The 27,272-nt window shown below is 47.5% G+C and overlaps 1 long non-coding RNA gene across 1 annotated transcript; it reads right to left on the bottom strand.

The window, feature by feature from the left end:
* Positions 1 to 305: 305 nt before the first annotated feature.
* LOC105880851 (uncharacterized) lies at positions 306 to 17,904 on the bottom strand. Its single transcript, XR_012914231.1, has 7 exons — positions 14,558 to 17,904; positions 13,350 to 14,216; positions 11,016 to 11,141; positions 10,483 to 10,537; positions 4,788 to 4,851; positions 1,270 to 1,364; positions 306 to 511 (listed from the first exon to the last, which is right to left on the bottom strand). It is a non-coding gene; the product is annotated as an uncharacterized LOC105880851 (long non-coding RNA).
* Positions 17,905 to 27,272: the final 9,368 nt, after the last annotated feature.

Here is a 27,272-nt window from a genome sequence, read left to right as displayed (position 1 = left end):
ACTAGGAAGCAGGCCCTCACCGGTCACCAAATCTGCTGGCCTCCTGACCTTGGACTATTCAGCCTCCAGAACTGTGAGAAGTAGATGTCTGTTGCTTACAAGCCGCCCAGTCTGTGTTGTTCTGCCTCGGCAGCCCCAGCCGACTGAGACACCCACCCCCTCAGTCCAGGCCCCTGTGAGTCCCCAACCACCGACCTTCACCAGCAGCCTGTCCGCTGTGACTCAGGGCTGGAGAGCCAGCCTCACCTTTCCCCTGGCCCTCGGATCCATGATGCGGCCTGGCTGGCCAGCGCTAACCCGCCGACACAGACAACAGTCCAGGACAAAGGTGCCAGTGTGTGGGAAGGACTCACCGGCAGCTGTGAGCTGATAACTCCACTCCGTGGGCAGGACACAGGAGCAGAGAAACTTCTACCAGCTCCCACGGCCAACAACGGCTGGAGACAACAGGAGGGTGGGTCCTGGGACAGGAGCCAGAAGATTCCTCTGAGGTCACCTGGCCCTGACCTATCTGCACAGGGAAAGAGATGGATACATTCATTCATTTGTTCATCCAGGTAGCGAACATTCGCCGAGCACCCACTGTGTGCCAGGCCTACTGTGCGTGAGGGGCTGAGCACACACAGATGGTGAGCAAGACAGATAGGCCGCCTCTGTCCTGGCCTTACTTTTAGCGGGGGAGAGAGATTTAAAAAACAAAAACAGGCCCAGCGAGGTGGCTCACACCTGTAATCCCAGCACTCTGGGAGGCCAAGGCAGGCAGATCATTTGAGCTCAAGAGTTCAAGACCAGCCTGAGCAAGAGCGAAATCTCATCTCTACTAAAAAAAAAATGGAAAAAAATTAGCTGGACAACAAAAATATATACATATAAAAAATTAGCCGGGCATGGTGGCGCATGCCTGTAGTCCCAGCTACTTGGGAGGCTGAGGCAGGAGGATTGCTTGAACCCAGTAGTTTGAGGTTGCTGTGAGCTAGGCTGATGCCACAGCACTCTAGCCTGGGCAACAGTGAGACCCTGTCTCAAAAAAATACATACATAAAATAAATAAATAAATAAAATAAAACAAAACACAAACACATAAGCAAAGAGACCCTTGTAGCTCAGAGATGTCTTGTAGCTCAGTCTTGAAGAATAACCACAGAAGTCTATAATTACAAATGGCACAATAAAGGGAAAATGGGGAGTTCCAGAAGAGCTTGGAGTGGGGTACTATGCGAGAATATCCTCATCTCCCCCCAAGAACCAGCCTCTGCTTCTCCGCCTGACCTTCTTCTCCAGAAAGGTGACCCTCAGGAACTGTGTCCGCAGCCTCCCTGGCCCTCTGGCTCCTCACTGGACTTGGCACATGGGTGGTGGGAGATCTAAAGAGGGTAAGAGAGGGAAAATGAGATGTGACTCCCCGACTTCCTCCCTGTGGTATTTCTTAGTGTTAAAAACAGCCATGAATCCTTTGCTACTCCTCCTGCTGGGAGTCTATGTCCCCTCCCCTGGCATCTGGGCTGACACTGTGACCAGTTTCAACCAACAGAATGTGGCAGAAGTGACACTGGATAGCCTCCAAGAGATCAACAGCTTCATCCCTGTATGAATTGGTGACGCCAAGTGAAAAAAGAAATATAGCAACAAAAGAAAACAAGAGATCAATAGCTTCAGCTGTCACCTCTTAGAACATGCCTTCTTGAACTCAGCGGCCATGTTGTGAGGAAGCCCAAGCAGCTATGTGGAGGAGCCCTGGGAAGGAGAACCATGCTCTCAGCCAACAGCCAGGCTGGGCTCCCGCCAGCACCGTGAGAGTCCACTTAGGACCTTCCAGCCATCTCAGCAGCACAGCCATCACCACACGAGACAGCTGTTCAACCCATAAAATCATGAGAAATACTAAATCAATGTTTGAAATCACTATATGTTGGGGTGGTCTGTTGTGAACAACACATAAATGAAACACTCAGGCTGGCTGCAACCCTTGAGCAGAGGGCAGGGTCCCCGGAAGGCAGCCCTGTCTAGACACCCCTCTCCTCCCAGGTTCCAAGTGTCACTGTCTCCTCTCCTCCCTTCTGCCCTTGGGGTGGGAACGGCTTCACTGTGCCTTTTGTTTTCCTTACACCCTTGTAAACAGCCCCTCCATTAAACCCTCTTCTACTGAAAGTCTCTTCTATGACGTCTCCAATATTGAGTGTTCTGTCCGCTTCCTGCTCAGATCCTGAAGAACACAGAGACTGACTCTGGTGGAAGAGGAGTTCGCCAGGAGCTCACCAGAGAAGACGGGAGGCTCAGGGGCAGCTTTCTGGGCACAGGAAACAACTGGGATAAGAGCCTTGCCGTAAGCAAGCCTAGAAGCTAAAACTGCAGGTGTGGAGCCAGACGACCCAGGTTCAAAACTCAGGTCTCCTGTGGGCACATCTCTTAACTTCTCTGGGCCTCAACTGCCCCATCTGCAAAATGGGGCTAGTAATACCTATCTCAGAGGGTCACGCTGTGGATTAAGAGTCCATGCCTGCAAAGCCCTTAGGACCATGCGTTTGCTAAATCAAATAAACAAACTGAAAGATACAGGCTGTTGGGGACAGGGCAGAAGGGAAGAGAGGAGGGCGTGACCATGAGATACAGGCTGAAAGGGAAGCAGGAGCTGGCCCTGGAAGACTTGTGGACTGGAAAATTCCCTGAGCAGATGGGGGCTTGCAGGATCTGCAGGGAGGTCCAGAGATCAACTTTAATCACCCCATCCGTGACCCAGAGCCCTTCTCCTGAACACATCACTGCGGTTTCACAGAACTCCCCGGGTTTCACCCATCCCTGGACTGTACTGGTATTTATTGAGCACGTACTATGTGCCAGGCACCATTCTGAGGGCTCCCCTGTGAGCTGTGTGCTGCTGCCCTCGTTCCCATTTCACAGATGGGAAAGCTGATGCCCACAGAGACTGGGCCCTCCCCTGCCAGTCTGGCCTCAGCTGAGCTGATAGGAGGTAGGGGAGGGGTGTGTAAGGGGCCTGCAAAGGCAGAGTTAGGCTGAGCCTCAATCTCACTAATCGGAAGGAAACAGAAATCGAAGCCACCATGAGATGCCACCTCGTACCCATTACGATGGCTTCTATCAAAAAAACCAGAAAATAACGAGTATTGGTGAGGAAGTGGAGAGATCGGCCCCTGTGATTGCTGAGGGGAAGGCCACTGCTGGGGAAAATAGTATGGAGGGTCTTCAAGCAATTAAACAGAGAATTACCACTAGATACACGAATTTCGCTTCGGGGTATATACGCAAAAGGAACGGAAGCAGGGACTTGGAGAGCTACAGCAGTGCCACTCACAGCAGCCAAGAGGTGGGAGGACCCACGCGCCTGGCGACCGGTGATGGACAAACAAGGTGTGGGCAGCCCACACAATGGAATATTACTCGGCCTGAAAAAGGAAGGCAATTCTGACACAGACTATGACATGGAGGACCCTAAGCCAGACATAAAGGACAAGTACTGTACAATTCCACTTGTAGGAGGTCCCCAGAGTCCTCAGACTCACAGAGCAGAAAGTAGAATGGGGGGTGCCGGGGCTGGGGAGAAGGGGGAGTGGGAAGTTCGCTGGGTGTGGGTTTCAGTTTTGCGAGGTGAGGAAGTTCTGGGATGGGGTGGCGATGGTTGCACAGCAGTATGGGGGTACTCAATGTCACTGACCTGCACACTTGCAAATGGTTAAAAGGGTAAAAACAAACAAACTACACAGCAACAAAAGGCTGAGGCAGACAGGATAGGAGTCTCCCACAAAGGGTGGGTTTTAGGGTCAAAGCTTCCAGAAACCTCTGTGGAGACAAGAGGGAAACTGAGCAATGAGGAAGCAACTTGAGAGTCGGTCTTTGATCCAGAACCAGGGAGGCAACAGATAAGAAGTGGGCGGGGAAGGCTCGGGGAGGGCAAGCCAGTCCAGGTACCAACATGCCTTCTGGAATGTTCTCTGCAGCCTCCAGACGGGAAGTGAGAGGCTTGGGGGCCCCCAAACTGTCACCAAGCCCATTCCTAGGGACTTCCTCGCTCCCTGGCCCTGTCCTTGGCCAGAAAGAAAAGTTCTGGCAAGTGGGACAGGAGCCCTGTCAGCTTCCCCGAGCCACATGGACTCAGACCCGAGTCTGTCCCCAGAGAAGTTCCCGCCGTACAGGGGGTAAGAGGGTGGGCAGAGGGGCAGCTGGAAGGGGTGCCCAGGAGGTCAAGCTCTGGGCAACGGAGCCTGGATTTCTGAACAGTTGCTTAACTCCCCTGAGGCCCTCTGAGCCTGCTGCTCCCCGTGAAGGGGAAGGAGAGGGGTACCAAGGGTGGGACGGTGGCTGCAGCCCCCCAGTGCCCGATCTGTAAAGAATTTAACAGTCATAAAACCCACGTGAAGTCAGTCTGCTTTCCATTATCACCATGTGCCAATAACTCTGAAATATGTCAGTGATAAACATTCCCCCTGAAACAATCTTGTGTTGGTCTAAGTTCCTCTAAACCAGGAGTTGGCAGACTATAGCCCACAGGCCGAACCCGGCCCCCAGCCTGTGTCTGTGGATAAAGTCCTACTGGCACACAGCCCTGCCGTTCATCACGCATAGTTTATGGCTGCGTTCATGCTGCAACGGCAGAGTTGAGTAGTTTGGACAGAGACCCTACGGCCCAAAAAGCCTAAAATATTTACTACCTGGCACTTTACAGGAAAAGTTTGCCAATCTTTGTGCTAAGAAATTCCTGTGGTTAGGGGATGGGTGAAATCATACCTAAGGGGTACAATGTACACTATTATCTGGGTGATGGGCACACTTACAATTTTGTCTCAAGCAGTACAAAAGCAATCCAGGTAACCAAAACATTTGCACCCCCGTAACGCTCTGAAATTAAAAAAAAAAAAAAAAGAATTGCTCTGGTTGGTTGTGTTTTAATAATATATGCATAAGCTTCAAATTAGCACAATTGTATTAGTTACCTTTTAATAAATATTATATTCTACATGGAGTTTAGTTCAGAAAACTCCAAATGGCCCCCCACACACACAATTTTAGTAAATTTGAATAAGTATCTATCATCTGTTTGTTTGTTTTATAACTAAAGAAGGTATCAACAAAATAGTGATTTCCGATTATCACAAATTATCACGATTATTTTATTATTGAAAATGGTTGTCGCTTAAGGGGCAGCGGTAAAAGATGAGCCACTCAGGGGTCCAATGCGTGCTGAAGGGAACAAATGACACCTTAGAGGGCTTCTGTGAGGGTGAAATTGAGCACATGCAATGATGGACACCACTGGTTGCCTTTCTAAGATGCATTCTCACCCATCCCCTCCTTTGCTGAAGGCAGCGGAGCGGGTCTAGCCACCTCCCAGCAGCCACAGGTGCTCAGAAAAGGGTCCCCTGACTCCCTGTCGGGAGGGACCCTGATTATTCTAAGCCAATGTGGTCACGCCAATACTGACTGGCTTAGGGGGTGGACACATGACCCAGCTCTGGCCAGTAAGATGTGGGGGTGTGTGCTTGGGGAACTCTGGGACAGGTCTCCTCGGCTGATAAAAAAGGGCCCAAGGAGGGACGCTTCCTGCAGCTCTGTTGGACGTCGTCCCGCCTGGAGAGTTGCCGCCTTGTGCTGCAGCCCACAGATGGAAGGAGAAACCGGCTTCTCGGTGACGCCGTGATCGCCAGAGCTGGGGGCCCTGGAGCTGCTCCACCTCAGGCCCCCCGCGTGTGGAAATAAGTAATAAATGTCCTCACTGTTGCACCTCACAGCTCAACGCTTTCTAGTACTTTCAGCCAAAGCATCTCGATGGCTGCAGATCTGAAACGCTCTGGCGTGTGGCCAGCAGCACAGTCAACAGTGTCATTGATTTCTCCAGCCGGGTGTGTTTGCTGAGCGCCTGCTGTGTGCAGGGCCAGCCGGGTGCCACAGATCCCAAGCGAGGGCCTTCTTCACTAGGGGCGCGCTGGGGGGCCGCAGACAGACACAGAGGTCAGTCCAGGAAAAAGCAAACACAGTAATTTCAGGTCATGTTAAATGCTGAGAAAGAAACAAAACAGAGCGGTCCGATGGAGAGTGAGTCAGGTGGGGCTTCTCCTCTGGGACGGGAACACTGAGTGGAGAACTGAACAGAGAAGAGTCAACCATGTGAGGAGCCAGGCAGCGGGCGCACGTGCAAAGGCCCTGAGGTAGGAGCCAACTGTGTGTTCGAAGAGCTGCAGTGTGGAATGTGAGAGTGGCGTGGTTGTGGCAGCCGCTTTCAAGAAAGTATCTAAAAGTCCACAAAGGGCCCACAGTGTGAGTCTCTCTCCTCCCTCCCTCTTTCTTTGGGCTTTTGTTCCCAGGCCCAGCGTTTGTGAGCTCTAGTCTATTGGAATTTGAGCTGAGTTTTCAGGCTTCGCTTCCTAACTCAAGAGAACCACTTCACCTCTCACGGCGTGTGGGCCTGACAGGCACCGGCGCTTCAGATGCGAGCCAAGTCCTCCTGCTTCGGGCCAACCGAGCGGCTCCACTTGCAGCAAGGCCCGTCTGTTTTGCCAATTCTCCTCCCAGAGCAACATTTTCCTTCCCACCAAGAAAACCGCCCTTTCCAACACCAACCTCCTCTGCCTAGGGCCCCCCAAGGCCCAGGGACACCCCCCAACAATATCAGAGCAAGAATTCAGCCACTGTGTGGCCAGGCAGAAGCAGCAATCTTGATGCCAACCAGGTACAAAGGACCCTTTAGAGTAGGACATGCTCTTGCCCTTTTAAAAACGTTTCATTCAACGCAAAACAGCAGAGCGGCCGCCGATTTCCTTCCTGAGGGGTTAGCTCTGAGGTGAGTGGCAGGGGCAGCTGGAACCTCAGAAAGGCAGGTTCCAAAATGATTCCCTGGAACACAAAGGACACTGGCACCTTTCTGGGCACAGCTGAGGCCACCAAGGCTCCTGTTAGAGCACGGACCGGACACGCAATGACAGGGGCATTTGTCGGGCTACGTTGACTGAACGTTTCCTACAGCCCAAGGAGGACACAGGTGTGCATTAGCCATGGCCTCACACAGGTGACAGATCGGCGGGGACAAACATAATACTTTCATGCCAAAGAGTCTGCAGTGACACCTGAGAAAAAGGCTCTCAGGGAAAGGAATCCGCTCTAAGGAGGGTACATTACGGAGGTCACACCGTGGACCTTAATTCGACGCAAGTGGGATCGTATTACTTCCCGCTTAAACTCCAGTGTTGGCTTCCCCTGCACAGGCATAAACTCCACATCCTTCCCAGGGGCCCACAAGTCCCCCTCCGCACCCCCTCCCCCTCCCTCCAAGAGGCAGCCACCCTGGCTTCTTGCAAATCTTCCAGCGCATTCCGCTTGTGCCCACCACAGGACCTTTGCACATGCTGTGCCCCTGCTTTAAATACTCTTCATGTTTAAAAGGCCTCCATGGAGGCTCCTTCGAGGCACAGCTCCAGTGTCATCTCCTGGGAGAGGCCTGCCCTGACCAAGCCATCTAAAGTGATGCTCTTTGTGACGCCGTCCTGTTTGATGTTGGTCACACCCTGACAGTATCCAGCCCGGTTTTTTGCTGTTTCCTCCCTGCTTCTATAAAGAAGCATCACGACAGCAAAGACCCTGGCTGTCCTCACAGCTGCATCCCTGGCACTGGTGCAGGGTGTGATGGTTTGTGGAATCAATGGATGAATGGGGCCAGGCGCAGTGGCTCACGCCTGTAATCCCAGCACTCTGGGAGGTTGAGGAGGGAGGATTGCTTGAGCTCAGGAGTTCGAGACCAGCCTGAGCAAGAGCGAGACTCCATCTGTACAAAAAATAGACAAATTAGCTGGGTGTTGTGGTGCATGCCTGTAGTCCCAGCTACTCCAGAGGCTGAGGCAGAAGGATCACTTAAGCCCAGGAGTTGGAGGCTACAGTGAGCTATGATGACCCCACTGCATTCTACCTGGGGCAATAGAGTGACACCCTGTCTCAAAAAAAAAAAAAAAAAAAAAAACAACAAGAAGAAGAAGAAACTGAATCTACTCCTCACTCTCTCTTCTTCATATTAAAAAATAATAATAAAAAATAAAGTGCTGCCCACAGCTGGGGTCAGCACAACCCATAGCAAGGCTCCGTGCCTGCAAGGGAAAGAGGGGCCTCCCTCGCCTGCCTCCCAGCCCCGCCCCACAGGATAGCGACAAAGGTCTTCAGGTAAGAAGCTCCTTTCAGCAATGTGTTTACCAAGATCTTAGAATAAAGTTCCTGAAATATTATCCTAAGGGAGCTCATTCAGACAGAAAAAAGACACCAACATTTTATTCCCCATTTTGTGATTTGTGTAACAATAGCGGGTGCTTGAATTCTTTTCCTCTTCATTCTGCTTCCACTGCCCACACCCACCCGGGCCCTCGGCTAATCATGAACAGGAGATTTCTCTTGTTCTGATATTTCCTGAATGGCTCCTTGCCTCCCTGTCGGCAGTGGGCAGGGCAGGGGCTCCAACCCCGTACCTGTGAATGTGCCTTGTCTGGGAATTGGGTCTCCACAGATGTAATTAAGAGGAGGGCAGACTGGATCAGGTGGGTGTCCTTATACCCCAGTCGGTGGTGCTTTCTTATGGCAGCCCCAGGGGACCGATGTGCCCACTATACTACCTCATTGTAGCTTAGCCCAGCAGTTCTCACACTTAGCCAACACCGGAGTCACCGGGAGGGCTTGCGAAACCCAGACTGCCAGGCCAGCCCCCCTCCTTCTGCGGGTGTGGATGGGCCTGAGAATTCTGCATTTCTAGCAAGCACTCTGGGATGCTGCTGCTGCTGGTCCAGGGACCACACTTCTAGAACTGCTGATCCAGGTCACCACTGTCTTTTGTTTTCTTTAAGAGACAGGGTCTCGCTCTGTTGCCTGGGCTGGAGTGCAGTGACGCCATCACAGCTCACTGCAAGCTTGAACTCCTGGGCTCAAGCAATCCTCCTGCCTCAGCCTCCCAAGTAGCTGGTACTACAGGCATGTGCCACCATGCCTGGCTACTTTATATATATATATATATATATATATATATATATATATTTTTTTTTTTTTTTTTTTTTTTTAGTTGTCCATCTAATTTCTTTCTATTTTTTCAATAGAGATGGGGGTCTCCCTCTTGCTCAGGCTGGTCTCGAACTCTGGAGCTCAAACAATCCTCCCGCCTTGGCCTCCCAAGTACTAGGGTTACAGTGTGAGCCAGCACGCCCAATCTATAACAGCAGAATTTTGAAGCTTTTTACATTTGTATCCACCTCTCCTGGGAAGTTTGCAGCTAAATACTTTGTCATTGAGGTTGCTATTGTAAATGGAATCTTTTCTTTCACTGTAAATAAAGGTATCAATGTATAGCAGTTCCAAAGATTGACTCAGCAGACTTGGGCTAAGACCCTGAAAAACCTGCATTTTTAATTAATCCACAACCCAGCTAATCATAAGGCACATTACCAGCTGCAAACCATTTTTATTCAGCTACTACCACCTGGCAGTGGTAGGGGCTGGGATATAACAGTGAACAAGAAGGCACAGTTCCTGTTCTAATGGAACTTCTATTTCCGTAAAAGCCACTAAACAGAAAGTAAAAATTAAAGTTGTTTGAAAGGAGAAAGCCGTCTATGTTAGGGTGTAAGTTAAGCTGCTCAAAGACCCCAGGCGGGGTGAGGTGGCTCATGCCTGTAATCCTAGCACTCTGGGAGGCTGAGGCAGGCGGATTGCTCGAGGTCAGGAGTTCAAAACCAGCCTGAGCAAGAGCAAGACCCCATCTCTACTATAAATACAAAGAAATTAATTGGCCAACTAATATATATAGAAAAAATTAGCCAGGCATGGTGGCGCATGCCTGTGGTCCCAGCTACTCGGAAGGCTGAGGCAGCAGGATTGCTTGAGCTCAGGAGTTTGAGGTTGCTGTGAGCTAGGCTGACGCGATGGCACTTACTCTAGCCTGGGCAACAAAGTGAGACTCTTTCTCAAAAAAAAAAAAAAAAAAGACCTGAAATTACAGCGGTTCTGACAAACTAGAAATGTATTCCTCGCTCCCTTAATGGCATAGAGTGGCTCTTGGTCCAGGAAGGTAGGAGGAAATTCTGCTCCACATGGCCTCTCAGGGACCCAGCCGCCTACTGTCTCCCTGTCCTGCCTTACTCCAGGGTCAGCGCTGGCTTCCTCAACCCTGGCCACATCCCAGCTCAGAGGGAGTGGGAAACAGACGAGGACAATAAGCTTCCTTTCCAACAATGTGCCCTAGAAGTGTCCCCCGTCACACCTGCTTGTATCTTACAGGCCAGAACATAACCTCCAGGTCACACCTAACTTCAGCGGAAGCTAAAATCATCACCTCTAGCCAGGCAGCCATATGCCCCTCTGAAACTTTAGGGACTCTAAAACTAAGAGCAAAAGGGGAATAGTCACTGAGAACAGTTAAAAATCTCCCCAACGCCATTCCACCTTAGGCCTCCCCGCCCATCCACACCTGTACCCTGTGGGCATGAATTTCAGATGGAAGAATCTTACCAGGGTGGCAGTTTGGGGCTCTTCCTATCACCTCATTTCTCATTCTTTGGAATTTCTGAAAAATAAAGAACTGAAATTAGAATTTTGCCCAGCATAGTGCTGATAAGAGGAACTGAGCCCTTCATTAAGTGGAACAAAACAAGAACTCTCTCCTTCCCACACAATAGGGACTCTCTGGCACTGATGGGAGTAAACAGCCTCCTTTAAGAAATAATCTTTCATGTCAAGACAGAACCTTCGGAAATCCGGGTGAAAGGAGGCTCAGGGAGTGCATGGCCCATGTTCCCCCACGACAGAGCTGGAAAGTGGGGTCTTCAGGAATTAGCCACTCAACTCCCTGTGTCATCAACATGGATGTGGAGGGCCGCAGAGATCAGTCACAGCACAGGTTCATTTCCAAGTTCATTTTGCACAAAAACAAACTTTGCACAATTTTCTATGGGAACTTTACATCAGAAATCTCTGGAAGGCACACAGAAACTAGTAACAGAGGCTGCCTCTGGGGAGGGCCGTCAGGGCAGGGAAAGACTTACTTTTTGCCAAAACCCCTTTTATGCTGTGATAGCTTCAAAACGTCCATGAATTCTTTGACATTTCTCCATAAAAAGATAGAGCCTATTCCACATCAAGGGACACAATCAAGAGAGTGAAAAGACAACCTGTAGAATGGGAGAAATATTTGCAAATTATATATCTGATAAGGGGTTCATGTCCAGAATATATAAAAAGTTCTCACAATTCAACAACAACAAATAGCTCAACTTAACACAATTGACTAAAGTAAAAAAAAAAAAAAAAAAAAAAAAGTGACCTGACAAATTGCTTAGAGGCTATGTAAAAAAACAAAAACAAAAAAAAAAAAAACCTGGCGGGGCACGGTGGCTCACGCCTGTAATCCTAGCTCTCTGGGAGGCCGAGGCGGGTGGATTGCTCGAGGTCAGGAGTTCGAAACCAGCCTGAGCAAGAGTGAGACCCCGTCTCTACTATAAATACAAAGAAATTAATTGGCCAACTAATATATAGAGAAAAAAATTAGCCGGGCATAGTGGCCCATGCCTGTAGTCTCAGCTACTAGGGAGGCTAAGGCAGTAGGATTGCTTGAGTCCAGGAGTTTGAGGTTGCTGTGACCTAGGCTGACGCCACGGCACTCCCTCTAGCCTGGGCGACCAAGCAAGACTCTGTCTCAAAAAAAAAAAAAAAAACCCTGACTGCCACACTAGAAAAAAAATTCCCTGGGGCCACGGTGTTTTAGAGAAAACAAAACAATCCTTTCTAATTTGTTATTTTTTGTTTTCTGTGTGTGAGTTATATGCTTCACGAGTTATTTTGCTTCACGAGGCCCCAGGCTCAAAACTAATGTGAGTTAAATACAACTCAATGGCAGTCAATGTGTTAAAAATGGGCAAGATACTTGCATAGACATTTCTCCAAAGATGCTATAGAAATGGCCAAGAAGCTAATGGAAAGATGCACAATGTCACTCATCATCAGAAAACTGCAAACAGAAACCACAGTGAGACATCACCTCATGCCCATCAGGATGGCTGCAGTCAGAAACACAAAAAATAACCAGTGTTGGTGGGTATATGGGGAACAGGGACCCTTGGCCACAGTTGATGGGAATGTAAAATGGTACAGCCATTGTGGAAAAGAGTGTGGAGTCTCATCCACAAACTAAGGAGAATTACCGTATGGCCAGCAGCCCACTTCTAAGTCTGTATCCAAAAGAAATGAAAGCAGGGTCTCCAAGAGGTATTTGCTCACTCATGTTCATAGCATTATTCACAACAGCCGGAAGGTGGAAACCACCCAAATGTCCACTGATGCATAAATGGACAAACAAAATGTGGTATGTACACACAACGGAATATTATTAAGCCTTCAAAAAGGAATGAAATCCTGTCACAAGCTACAATATGAATGAACCTTGAGCACATTATGCTAAGCAAAATAAGCCAGTCATAAAGAATAGTGTATGATTTATGAGACATCTAAAACAGTTGAATTTTTAATGATATCTTTTTCTTTTTTTTTTGGAGACAGAGTCTCACTTTGTTGCCCAGTCTAGATTGAGTGCCGTGGTGTCAGCCTAGCTCACAGCAACCTCAAACTCCTGGGCTCAAGCGATCCTCCTGCCTCAGCCTCCCGAGTAGCTGGGACTACAGGCATACGCCACCATGCTCAGCTAATTTTTTCTATATATGTTAGTTGGCCAATTAATTTCTTTCTATTTATAGTAGAGACGGGGTCTCGCTCTTGCTCAGGCTGGTTTTGAACTCCTGACCTTGAGCAATCCACCCACCTCGGCCTCCCAAAGTGTTAGGATTACAGGCGTGAGCCACCACGCCCGGTCCGAATTCGTAATGATAAAAAGTAGAATGGTGGTTACCAGGGAGGTGAGGGGAAGGGGAGAAATGGGGGGATGAGGTTGTTTAATGGGGACTTTCAGTTTTGCAAGATGAAAAGGTTTTGATCTGTTTCACAACAGTGTGAACACACTCAACACTCCTGAACTTACACTTAAAAGCGGTGCCGATGGTAAATTTTGTTATGTGTTTTTTACTATGGGGGTGGGGGGGTACCTCAAAACCAAAAAATAAACAAATAAAAGGTGGATAATTCTCTTCCCCTTCAATGTGGCTGCTGTCCTTCTGTCCCAAGGAAAGAGGGGGAAACAGTGAGGGACAACTGTGTTCCTTGCTCCTTTTTAACAACATGACGTTGAAGTTGTACCTTCCAGCTGTCCTAACTTCTAATGCGTGGAATGTGGGGGCCCACGCTGCTGAAGCTGGGTCACGAAAGGTGACGGAGTTCCACCTCGCTCCCGTGGGGTGCCCGATCCCACCCAGTTACCGTGGGGTGCTCACCAGCTGAACGGAGCTGCCATGTTGGGAGGAAGCCCCAACCACACGAAGATGAAATGGAGACAAGAAGCGGAGATTAGACCATGCCTGGGGCAGAGGTGGGGTGATCCAGGGAAGCCTATCGGCTTTCTCAGGGCTGCTGTAACCAGTCACCAGCACGTGGTGATGTACAACAACTCTAGTTTACTCTCTTACAGTCTGGAGTCAGAACTTCCAAACGGTTGCACTGGGCTAACGTTGGGGTGTCGGCAGCCTGTGTCCCTTCTGGAGGCTCTGGGGACAATCTGTTTCCTTGCCTTTTCCAGCTTCTAGAGGCTGCCTCAGCCCTCAGCTAGGGGCCCTTCCTCCATCTTCAGAGCGCATCACTGCAGTTGCCGCCTCCGTCTCCACATCACCCTCTCTTCTGGCACCGACTGTGTCTCTCTCGAAAGGACCCTTGTGAGTGCATTGACCCACCCGATAACCTGGGACGGTCTCCCCGTCTCAACACCTTTAACCTGATCTCATCTGCAAAGTCCCTTTGCCACATAGGGTAACACACTCTCAGGTTCCAGGGAATCAGGATGTGGCTATCTTTGGGTGGGGGGTGCCGTTATTCAGCCTACCACAGAGGACCTCTTTGATGGGGTAAAATCTGAGCCAAAACTGAATGACTGAGAAGTCACAGTGAGAGCAGAGCATTCTGGGCAGGGGAGCAGCAAGTGGAAAGGGCCTGTGGCAGGTCAGTGAGAGGTAGAGCGGCACCGGAGGTGGGCAGAGAGGTGGGCGGGCCCAGGGCAGCTAGGCCTCCCAGGCTGTGGTGAGCTGTCATCCTTCCACCTGCTCAGACTGCAATGAGTGCGACAGCAAATCAGGGTCATGTAGAAGACTCTGTGAGAGAAATAGCAGATACAACAACCTCAGGGTCTCACTGAGGAAATGACTTTGACATAAGACCTGAAAAGTGGGTTGGGGGAGGATCTGCAGGGCCTCAGGGGCTGTGAGAGGAAGTTGTGTTAATGTTTTCTCTGTGTGCATTGGGAAGAGCCATTGGAGAGGGTTAAGCCGGCAGGGGCAGGAATCAGGTGTGCGTTTTAAGGCAATCCCGGCTGCTTTGGGGATACAAATCTGGGCTGAAAGTGCTTAAATTGAGTAGTTCTGCTCAACAAAATCAAAAAGGAAAGAGAACAAAGCATTTCAGCGATTGCTCAACAAGTTAAACATAGACTCACCACACGATCCAGCAGTTCCACCCCTTGGTGTAGACCCAAGAGAGCTGAAAACAGGTGTTCGAGCCAACACCTGTCCGTGCACATTCGATGCAGCACCATCACAGCGCGCCCACGTCCACGCGGCACTGTCACAACAGCAACAGGCAAAAATATGCATCACATGAAATTCACCGCTTTAGGCCAGGCGCGGTGGCTCACGCCTGTAATCCTAGCACTCTGGGAGGCCGAGGCAGGCGGATTGCTCAAGGTCAGGAGTTCGAAACCGCTTGAGCAAGAGCAAGACCCCGTCTCTACTATAAAAATAGAAAGCAATTAATTGGCCAACTAATATATATAGAAAAAATGAGCCGGGCATGGTGGCACATGCCTGTAGTCCCAGCTACTTGGGAGGCTGAGGCAGGAGGATCACTTGAGCCCGGGAGTTTGAGGTTGCTGTGAGCTAGGCTGACGCCACGGCACTCACTCTAGCCTGGGCAACAAAGCGAGACTGTGTCTCAAAAAAAAAGAAAAAAAAGAAAAGAAATTCACTGCTTTAACCATTTAAAAAACTATGTGGGGCTGGACACAGTGGTTCGAGCCTGTAATCCTAGCACTCTGGGAGGCCGAGGTGGGCGGATCACTCAAGGTCAGGAGTTTGAAACCAACCTGAGCAAGAGCCAGACCTCGTCTCTACTAAAAATAGAAAGAAATTAATTGGCCAACTAATATATATAGAAAAAATTAGCTGGGCATGGTGGCACATGCCTGTAGTCCCAGCTACTCGGGAGGCTGAGGCAGGAGGATCGCTTGAGCCCAGGAGTTTGAGGTTGCTGTGAGCTAGGCTGATGCCACGGCACTCACTCTAGCCTGGGCAATAAAGTGAGACTCTGTCTGAAAAAAAAAACCATAAAAAACTATGTGGGAAACTACTCAAATATCCAGCAACAGATGAATGGCTAAACAACACGTGGTCTGTCCATCCAGTGGAACATGATGCAGCCACAGAAAGCAACGAAGCACTGGCACGTTCTGCAAGTATGAGCCCTGAGTACCTCACGCTGAGTGAAAGACGCCAGACACAGCAGGCTGCAGAGTGTGATTCTGCGTATACGAAACATCCGGAATAGGCAAATCCATAGCGACAGAAACCCAGTTGGTGGGTGCCAGGGGCTGGCAGCAGGGAGGAATGGGGAGTGACTACTACTGGGTACAGGGTTTCCTTTGAGGTGGTGGAAATGTTCTGGGACTAGACAGGGGCATGGTCGCACAACATTGTGAATGTCCTAAACGCTGCTGAATTGTACACTTTGAAATGGTGAAAATGGTGAATTTTATGTCATGTGTATTTTACCACAGTTTTTAAAAGGAAGGAGGAAATGGAGGAAGGAAGGCAGGGGGGAGGGGAGGACAGGTGGTGCCACCTGGAAGTGCCACTTGCTGACATCCTGTGGGTGATGTTCCGAGACCGGCTGGGAGTGAGTCACCGCCTCACTCCCCCTTGTGGCCGCCAAAGGTTTTGCAGTGACCTTGGAGAGAACTGAGGTGCCCACAGGCCCCTGTAGGGCTAAGAGATCATCTGGGCTGGCAACTTCGGCTTTGTAACCTTTCACAGGGCCCTCTGCAGCCCCCAGACCCACCGTGGCGCCCGAGAGCATGTGCACAGGAACCTTCCGTGTACCCGAAGCCCCCAGCGGCTCACCTTCTAGGCAACATATCAGACTCTCCTCACATGGAAGACTCAGCAACTATTTCTGTTTCCCCACTTATTTTCTAAACATTTTCCATGTCTTGCCATCATGTACATGTTTTAACCATGTCGCCCGTTTTTCAGTGTACCGTTTGGCGGTGCTAAGCACATGCTCACTCTTGTCTGACCATCACCTCCATCCACAGAACGTTTCCATCTTGCAGAATTGAGACAGCACCCAATGCATACCAACTCCCACCCCTCCCCCAGCCCTGGCACCCACCACTCTACGTTCTGTCTCTAGGAATGCTGACTACTGTAGGGACGTCCTATAACAAGAATCATACATTTGTTCTTTTGTGACTGGCTTATTTCACTTAGCGTGATGTCCTCAAGGTCCATCCGTGTCACAAGCCTGTGTGAGGACCTCCTTCCTTTTTAAGGCTGAATGATACCCCATTGTGTGGATGGACCACACTGTGTCTATTTGTCCATCCCGCAATGGGCATTTGGGTTCTTCCCACCTTTTGGCTATTGGAACAGTGCTGCCATGAACATGGGCACACCATGGTTATTCTAGATGTCACACAGCTCAGCTAAGTCACCAGTGTTGTTTCTCTGCTGCTGCATAAATCATAGATTCCAAGAGCAAATCAGTCCACCAATCACTGAGGATAAGAGGCAGTTGGATGACCAAGCTGCACGGTGACTTTAGAACTAAGCTACCAAAGAGAAACACTATATATATTTTTTTTAAGTGACAGCTACTCTTACAGTTTGTCATCGCTTTCGGCATTCCATAACCAATTCCATCTCTCTCTCTCTGCATCCACCATGGCTAATAATTAGCAACTCCCAGTTCAACACAAATGACAGATGAAGCAACCGAACAAACATGAAACGCCCTCCTGCAGGGCAAAGTCCCCAGCTGAGATACGAAGGGCTTCAGGAAATGTTTTCACGAAGTGACTCTGTCAAGTGGAATAACTAATGAGGTCCTTATTGTGTTAGGGGACACTTAAAATGATTGTTAAAGTAAACCTATCACAGGATACTGTTATTCACCTGGCAGATAAGCAAAGATCAACCTTTGAGAAGTGCCTTGTGCTGGCTAGGGGACAGGGAAACAGCAATTGTTGAGTGCTGTTGGCGGAAGTGTAAATTTGTATAACCTCTTCCGAGGGGCATTGGACAAAGCCTGTCTAAATGTAAAATGCATATGGCCTTTGACCCAGCAAGCTAACTTGGAGAAGTTTATCTTTCAGATATATTAATATAGGCACACAGGGTCAAAGATCTGTGTATGAGAATAGTCTTTGTTGCACTGATTATAGTAGCAAAATAAGCAACCTGAATATCCAACAGTAGGGACTGCTCAGCTAAATTACAGTCCATCAACACGAGCACTGCCCAACAGAACTTTCTACAACGATGAAAGTGGTCTGTATCTGCACCACCCGGTACGATGGTTCCAGTCCCTTGTTCCTACTAAGCATGAGAAATGTGGCTAGTACAACTGAAGAAGTAACTTTATTTAATTTTAATTAATTTAAATTTAGCCCAGAGACATGGTACGTACCTGCAGTCCCAGCTACTTGGGAGGCTGAGGCAGGAGGATCACCTGAGCCCAGGCGTTCCCGGCTACAGTGAGCTATGATCACACCTGTGAATAGCCACTGCACTCCAGCCTGGGCAACATAGCAAGACCTTGGCTCTAAAAAATAAACTATTAGGCCGGGCACAGTGGCTCACGCCTGTAATCCTAGCACTCTGGGAGGCCGAGGTGGTCAGATTGCTCGAGGTCAGAAGTTCGAAACCAGCCTGAGCAAGAGCGAGACCCCGTCTCTACTATAAATAGCAAGAAATTAATTGGCCAACTAATATATATAGAAAAAATTAGCCGGGCATGGTGGTGCAGGCCTGTAGTTCCAGCTACTCGGGAGGCTGAGGCAGTAGGATCGCCTGAGTCCAGGAGTTTGAGGTTGCTGTGAGCTAGACTAACGCCACGGCACTCAATCTAGACTGGGCAACAAAGTGAGACTCTGTCTCAAAAAATACAAAATAAAATATTAAAAAAAAATTAAATAGCCATGTGTGATTGGTGGCTACCATGTTAGTGCAGCTCTACACAATAGAAGATGTTGCAGCTGGGAACAAGAATAAGACACATATATAAGGAATTTTTTTTTTCTTTCTGAGACAGAGTCTCACTCTGTTGTCTGGGCTAGAGTGCTGTGGCATCAGCCTAGCTCACAGCAACCTCAAACTCCTGGGCTCAAGCAATCCTCCTGCCTCAGCCTCCCAAGTAGCTGGGACTACAGACATGCACCCCCATGCCCACCATGCCCGGCTAATTATTTTTTTCTATATATTTTTAGTTGTTCAGCTAATTTCTTTCTATTTTTAGTAGAGACGGGGTCTCGTTCTTGCTCAGGCTGGTCTCAAATTCTTGAGCTCAAACGATCCACTCGCCTCGGCCTCCCAGAGTGCTAGGATTGCAGGCATGAGCCACCGCACCTGGCCAATGGAATTTTTAAAATTTTCAAACTACATTCTTAAGCAAAAAAGGCAAGGTAGGAAGAGTGTCTACCAGATGCTTCTATTTATGCAGGAAAAAAGGGCTTGTAAATAGTATCCCAAGTGCACAAACTATGAAATATACATGAAACTGGGAACAGTGGAGAAGGAAACTGAGGGCCAAGGAGAGAAATAAGAGAAAAACTTTCTTTTTACTCTATTCCATTTTTAATTCTTCACATGCACATGCATTATTTTCTAAAAACAGTTGTCTTGATTCTAGCAAGAAGGATGCTTTTAGTTTAGTTCAGCAAAGCAGTGACAGGCTTTGGAAATAATGCCTGCTTAATAAGCATTGTGAACTTGCTTCCTAGGCTCAACCCCTGGCCAAAACGATTTCTCTGACTTCTCACTAGATATACAGGTCTAGGGCAGAACTCCCCTTTACAGCTCAGCAATGAACAAGCCAGGAAAAAGTTACAGGAAGTGCTACTCAGCCGCCTGTGCCATTCACGATAATGACCCACCACTAGGGGCAAATTAGCTGTGTTAAAAAGACAAGGTGTCAGCTTGCAGGGTAGCTGGCAGCCCCCAAAAGTCTCAGGGGAGCCTAAGTCTGAGTCATCTAAAAGCTGAGCTAACACGCTCTCCAATCTCTGCTTCTTTCAGGTGTCACTGGCTGCAGCCACATGTCACAGCAGAGGTTCACAGATGATTCTTGCTGAATCAGACTCTCCAGGGAGGAGGCCGAGGTATTTGCATGTTTAACAAGTACCATGGTGGCCCCTTGCACACTCCACTTTAAGAGCCACTGGTCCAAATATATGAGCATTGAATTTTATTCAGGTGGCAGACCAAAAATAAGTGTCACCTGTAGTCCCAGCTACTCGGAGGCTGAGGCAGGAGGATCGCTTGAGCCCAGGAGTTGGAGGCTGCAGTGAGCTGTGATGATGCCACTGCACTCTAGCCTGGGCAACAGACTAAGACCCCATCTCAAAATAAAAAAAGGGTCCTTAGGTTTCATCACTGCTGCTTCCCCTGCCCGCCCTCATACCCACGGCCCTCTTCCTCCTTTGCTAATAGAATTCTGATTTTTTTTCAAGGTAGCAACATATCCAGCTTCCAGTAATGGATATGATTGGCCTAAATCAGTGATTTTCAAAGAGGGAAAATTTTGGCTTCCCAGGGACTTAGAAATATGCCTGGAGACATTTTCAGCTGTTGAAGTTAAGAGCTTCTGGCATTTAGAGGTAAGGGATGCTGTTAAACATTCCCAATGCACGGACAGCCCCTTAACAAACAGTCATCGAGGCCACTATGTCAATTTCAACAAGTCTGTGAAACCTTGGTCTAAAGCCAATCACAGGAACCCCGCTTCCCGCTGTGCAGCCTCCACTGCAGCTACTGAAGGCCACTTGGCCCAGGTCTGACCGGAGAGACCTGAGGCAAGTCAATGAACGTTTTTATTTATTCATAAAAGAAACCGATGTGGTTGACCCCACTCCTTCGTCCTTCTGCCTGCTTTGAATACGGATGTGATCTATGGAGCTGTGGCAACAATCTTGTGACTATGAGGGAAAGAACAAGCAAATCACACCCTGACAACAGAGTCTGGAGTGCTGACATCCAGACTTATGTGAGAAAGTTAACACCCACTTTTTTTTTCTTTTTTTTTGTGTGTGTGAGTCAGAGTCTCACTCTCTTGCCTGGACTAGAGTGCCATGGCACTAGCTCACAGCAACCTCAAACTCCCGGGCTCAAGCAATCCTCCTGCCTCAGCCTCCCAAGTAGCTGGGACTAGAGGCATGTGCCACCATGCCCGGCTAAGTTTTTCTATATATTTTTAGCTGTCCAATTAATTTCTTTCTATTTTTAGTGGAGACGGGGTCTCGCTCTTGCTCAGGCTGGTTTCGAACTCCTAACCTTGAGCTATCCTCCCACCTCTGCCTCCCAGAGTGCTAGGATTACAGGCGTGAGCCACCAAGCATAGCCCACCCCTTTGTTTAAACCTCTAGGGGTTTTCTGTGGAGGTTAAAAACAGGAAAAAAAAATTTAAAAATAATATAAAAAATATATATACATAAAAAAAAACCTCTAGGGTTTGATATTTCTGTTTCCTATAGCCAAACACATTTCTAATCCACATACTATGATTTAGTCTAATTCTAGTTGGTGGACCAATGTGGAGATTTCAACTACTTCAGTTCTGCTTATAGGTCCAATGCTTCTCTTTTGCATAGTGAAAATTTCACAGAAGCCAGTCAAAGAGCCACATGGCTTAAATGAGGAAACGAAGACACTCATATCACAGATCTCTCTGCAAGACAGAAACCAACTTTTTCCGGTGTTGTGGGTGAGGCTTGACACAAATAATTTATTGCTGTTATTTATTAGTACTGCATTCATTTACAACTTACTTAAAAGCGTCCTTTATTACTCACTGAAAGCCTTTGATCATAAAAACCTGTCAGTCTACTGATTTTTCAGATCTATGCAATATACCTGTCTCAAGGTAGGAAACAATATTAGGCTCCTGTCTCTATTAGTAGCTCCATGCTTAACACTGGAACATGGCTCTTAATTCAGTTGTGGTTTTTTTGTTTTGAGACAGAATCTCACTTTGTTGCCCAGGCTAGAGTGAGTGCAGTGGTTAATCCAGTTTTCTTTTCAAGCAGATTAGGAGCTAGTAGAAATAATTTAAGGATGTCTATAGCCATATTACTTGGGGAAGTACTTACGAATAAGAAGCCCGTGAAAGATGACATCCCATAGCTGGCAAAAAGGAAAAACAGCAGGGTCCAAAGTGATCTGTCTGGTAATTACTATATTTTTCATCCTTTTGGCCCAGAATTAACATGTGGATGTCATGTATGATTTATTCCAGAAAACTTCCAATCTGTTTTCAAATACAATTCCTTTAACATAAAAGAAAAGAAAATTAAGAGCAGGACCATCTTAGGACCTTTGTAGGCCCTAGACATTTTTACTTTGGATACCACAGCAAAATACTAAACATTTCATATCCTATCATACATTACAATGTACTAACATTAAATACAATTCCCTACATAGAGTTGAGATGGGTAGCAGTTTATGTGTTACTTTTTGTAGTTATCAAAATATTTAAATTCAATTTTGTAATTTTCATATGTTGGGTACAATTTGTTTTTATGTTTTCAAGCATTTTTGTTGTTCTTGTTGTTGAGACAAAATCTCGCTCTATTGCCTGGGCTAGAATGCCTTAGCGTTGGCCTAGCTCACGGCAGCCTCCAACTCCTGGGCTCAAGCAATCCTCCTGCCTCAGCCTCCCAAGTATCTGGAACTTCAGGTGCACCGCCACACCCGGCTAATTTTTCTATTTTTAGTAGAGATGGGGTCTCGTTCTTTTTTTTTTTTTTTTTTTGAGACAGAGTCTCACTTTGTTGCCCAGGCTAGAGTGAGTGCCATGGCATCAGCCTAGCTCACAGCAACCTCAAACTCCTGGGCTCAAGCAATCCTACTGCCTCAGCCTCCCAAGTAGCTGGGACTACAGGCATGCGCCACCATGCCTGGCTAATTTTTTTCTATATATATTAGTTGGCCAAGTAATTTCTTTCTATTTATAGTAGAAATGGGGTCTTGCTCTTGCTCAGGCTGGTTTCAAACTCCTGACCTCGAGTAATCTGCCCACCTTGACCTTCCAGAATGCTAGGATTATAGGCGTGAGCCTCTGGCGGCTGGCCGGGGTCTCATTTCTTGCTGAGGCTAAAACAGCTGACCTCAAGCAATCCTCCCTCCTCGGCCTCCAAGGGTGCTAGGATTACAGGTGTGAGCCACCATGCCCAGCCTTTCAAGCATTTTGGTATGCCTTTAACCCTTTGCACTTGGATGTCAAGTGTGACTCGACATGGTTAGCATCAGTAGCAGCTCATATGTTGAGCCACACTCAACACATAGTTTCACCTCAAGGGGAAGGGGAATTTTTATCTATTTTTCCAGTATCTTTTCTTGTTTTCATTAGCATGAAAGGAGAAGTAAAATATAAATGCAGAGGTAGTACACTAACTTCCAGGGGTAGATTATTATCCAGTAACTTAGAGCAATGTTTAGATGGAAAGCTCTATATAATCACACCTCACCCTAACAAAAAACACAAAAGATTGTGTTTGTTCTAACAGAAAAATCAGAGGAGGAAAAAGAGAGACGATTTATGTTTGCGAAATGTGAATGCAGACCAGGTCTTCATGTGGGTGAATGTTTCTAAAACTATCACACCATGAAAAATTATAGAGATTAAAATTACTCTTTGAATGTATCAATAATTTGAAATATTAAAAAATCCAAATAAATTTGTATGAAAAGAAACTCCAGTTTTTTATTCTACTGCCTCGCTTTGCAAAATCTGGGGCATTTAAAAAATTTAAATCCCGAGTAGAATAAAGGGATGAGAAAAAAGCAAGCGAGTACAAAGGGTTAAAAAGCTTTATAAACCTTACCAACTGGTCCTACAGAATCTCATTGATAATAATGGCCCTAGAAAAAAAGAAAAATGAATTCTGATTAAATCCTATTCAGAGGGTAATATGCATCAGAAGCTGTTTTTACTTTATTTTTTTTAAACTACATAAGTTTACTACATACAAAAACTTATCATTAGTATTTTTGTTCAATTTCCTCAACCTTTATCTGAATAAAAATGTAATTTATTCCTAATTGTTCATTTTATATATCATTGCTTCATTGCATATTTTACAGTATTAATATTATTTAGAAATGTAAGGCTTTTCTTTGCTTCTAAAGGCTGGATTTCAGCCTTTCCATTCTGTGTAAGAGCAGCAGTATATTAAAAACATAATGAAGTTTCTCTAATATAAAAAAAGGCATACAATATATAAAGTAAAAATGCATTATGTGTCAAACAAAACTTTTTTAAATAGAAGCAATTGTTGCTGGAAGTTTGTAATGTCTCTCTGAAAGAATGTGCTAAAAGACCAAAACGGGCAGGGTGCGGTGGCTCACGCCTGTAATCCTAGCACTCTGGGAGGCCAAGGCGGGAGGATCGCTCAAGGTCAGGAGTTCAAAACCAGCCTGAGCAAGAGTGACACCCCGTCTCTACTAAAAATAGAAAAAAAATTAATTGGCCAACTAAAATACATAGAAAAAATTAGCTCCCAGCTACTCGGGAGGCGGAGGCAGGATTGTTTAAGCCCAGGAGTTTGAGGTTGCTGTGAGCTAGGCTGATGCCACGGCACTCTAGCCCAGGCAACAGAGTGAGACTCTGTCTCAATAAATAAATAAAAATAGAAGAACAGGCCGGGCGCTGTGGCTCACGCCTGTAATCCTAGCTCTTGGGAGGCCGAGGCGGGCGGATTGCTCAAGGTCAGGAGTTCAAAACCAGCCTGAGCAAGAGCGAGACCCCGTCTCTACTATAAATAGAAAGAAATTAATTGGCCAACTGATATATATATAAAAAATTAGCCGGGCATGGTGGCACATGCCTGTAGTCCCAGCTACTCGGGAGGCTGAGGCAGTAGGATCGCTGAGCCCAGGAGATATAGGTTGCTGTGAGCCAGGCTGACGCCACGGCACTCACTCTAGCCTGGGCAACAAAGCGAGACTCTGTCTCAAAAAAAAAAAAAAAAATAGAAGAACAAAACGATATGAAATTGACTTCACTGATTTTGAACAAGGGCAGATAATAATCACCAGTCAGGAGCTCCGTGCAGGTATGGCGTCTGCCGCCAAAGTAACTCCAGGGATCTCCACCTCTTGTTCCTGCCCTGTGTGGTCCTCCTACAATGAACAGAGGTGGCCTGTGTGACCAACTGGATATTGTAGAAACGTAGGTGCGTGACCTCCAAAGCTAGATCATAAAACTCATGGCGCCTTCCACCTTGCACCTGCTTGAATCGCTCCCTCTGGGGGACGCCAGCTGCCCTGTTGTGAGGTCGTTCAAGCAGCCCTTAGGAGAGGTACCCACAGCCAGCATCATCCTGTCAGTCAGGCGAAGGAGTCCCCACGCCAGCCGAACCTCCAGCCCAGTCAGGCCTTCAGAGGAGACCCAAGCCAGAACCACCTGGCTAAGCCGTGCTCCAATTCCTAACCCACAGAAGCTGTGTGACTAAGCTGCTAAGTTTGAGGATAATTTGTTACGCAGCGTTAGATAACTATTAGTAACAGCAGACACTCATAAGTGATCACTGAACACGGGGCATGTAGGAAGTACAGACGCTAACTGACTCAGCGACCATGCCACCCGTCTTCTGGCCTCAGGGACTCTCCCTGGTCTTTAAGAACTCCCCCATGTCCCCTTGGTTCAGGAAGGGCAAACCCAACCCCAGGAGAAGATCCTGGTAGCCCAGGTCAGTCACTGGCCATCCCATTGTCTTTGCTGGCAAATGGTTTAAGAACAAGTGTTTGCTTGCTGTGTAGAAGTGTGGGAATGCTGTTGCTTTCAAGCTTTTGATATTTTTCTAAGTCATCATTTGGGGAAAGGCAACTCTTGTTCTGAGAAAAAAACTTCAGTGTTTTGGCCCAAAGGAAAAGCCAAAATTCTATTCTGAGATGATGTTTCAAGAATAAGAAGTGGCGGTAGTGATGGCTCACACCTGTAATTCTAGCACTCTGGGAGGCTGGCGCAGGTGGATGGTTTGAGCTCAGGAGTTTGAGACCAGCCTGAGCAAGAACGAGACCCTGTTTCTACTAACAATAGAAAGAAAAATTAGCTGGGTGACTAAAAATATATAGAAAAAATTAGCCGGATGTGGTGACACATGTCTACAGTCCCAGCTACTCGGGAGGCTGAGACAGGAGGATCACTTGAGCCCGGGAGTCTGAGGTTGCTGTGAGCTAGCCCGGCACTCTAGCCCGGGAACCAGAGTGAGACTCTGTCTCAAAAGAAAAAAAAAAAAAAAAAAGACAAAAGCTAAAATTCCTGCAAACTAATGTAAACTTTGTCTTTATTGTAGGCAGAACTGCATCTGTAGTGGTTGTGATGGCATCATCTGGGTGTGACTTAAATATTTTTTTTTCTCCTTGCACGTGGCTCCAGGTTTGGGGGATGCAGCTCAAAGTACCCGTTAGCTTCCATTCAGGGCCAAGCAAGGATGGCAGGTCTGGGCCTGTCACAGAGTCCCCCAGGGAAAGGGAGGAGTGTGACCCTGGAGCATAAATGCCTGCAGCATGCAGTCGCGATTTTTCTGAGTTGCACTTTCCTTTCATCACCCTCAAGTCTGCTTGTCCTAAGAAAAGAGCGGGGGCCCTGAAGCAGCATGGAGCTTAAGGGCAGCTGAGAAGCCAGCACAGCTCGGCAACACGTCAGGGCAGACACTCCCGAAGCAGGCCGCTGGCTGGGTGACAAGTGACTACAAGCACAGATTTGTGGAAATAGTCAAGCATTCTTCAGAAACTCCCAAAAATACTGGCAAGGGGAAACTGGTAAGTGAACTTCCTCAAGACAGTCACACATAACGCACAACAGACTATTGTTACAGGGCTTGAAAGGAAAGGCTGTCCCTTCCAGACTGGCTCTCACACTCCAGAGAGTCACACCCTCCTGCCCACTCCTGCCTACATTAAAACTGCTGCAGTCACTCATCTTAATGGGCTTCACCCTTGACTTCCAGGAGGTTGGGGTTTCTGTACATTTGAAGATTCCCTTCAGAGTATGTAAGTATGTCCTGTTTTTCTATGACCATCTCTGAGGAAGAGTAAATGCATCCTAATCTTTGTTTCCTGTCAAAACTTGTGTTCTAACCTCAAGAGAAAAAAAAGTGATTAGAACAACTAAAAATTTTACATTCTCTTTCAGGAAATCAATGGGGAGAAAAAAGTGGAGAAAATTTTTAAATTTTACATAGTTTCAATAATAACAAAAAGAATGAGGTCAGGTATGCTAGCTCACCCCTATAATCCTAGTACTTTGAGAGGTCAAGGCGGGAGGATCGCTTGAGGTCAGGAGTTGGAGGCCAGCCTAAGGAAGAGTGAGACCTCATTTACACACTTACACACACACAGATTAACCAGGCATAATGGTGCCCGCCTGTTGGCCCAGCTACAGGTTGAGGCAGAAGGATCACCTGAGCCCAGGACTTGGAGGCTGCAGTGAGCCATGATGTCACTGCACTCTACCCCAGGTGACAGACCAAGACTCTGTCTTAAAAAAAATGGGGGTAGCATTTAGCCCAATTCTGGCCAGTGAGGGCAAATCTTCTGAGAAAGGTTTTCTTGCTCCCAGTGAGGGTCATAAAAAAGAGATGTCACTTTCCCTTCCCTGGTCAGGTCTATACTTGATGTCTAAAACTGTTCAGCCATCTTGCTGACAACCTGGGAGAAAGTCCACACGCACAAGAGGCCAGAGTTCTGAACATCTTGCTGTAAAGACAATATATTTCCCTACTGTTTACCCAGTCAGGTTGAGTTTGCAGTAGGGGCCCAGTAAAGCTTTGATTAGTGAATAACTACATTTGCTAAAAATGAGATCCCAAGGAGTAACCAGCAGTGATGATACTTAATATTTTTTCACGTATTGAAGCTCACTCTTCCTCAATGCAA

This window comes from Microcebus murinus, chromosome 22 (assembly GCF_040939455.1).
Source record: "Microcebus murinus isolate Inina chromosome 22, M.murinus_Inina_mat1.0, whole genome shotgun sequence".
Taxonomy (NCBI): Eukaryota; Metazoa; Chordata; class Mammalia; order Primates; family Cheirogaleidae; genus Microcebus; species Microcebus murinus.
This window is presented reverse-complemented; position numbering and strand designations above follow the sequence as displayed.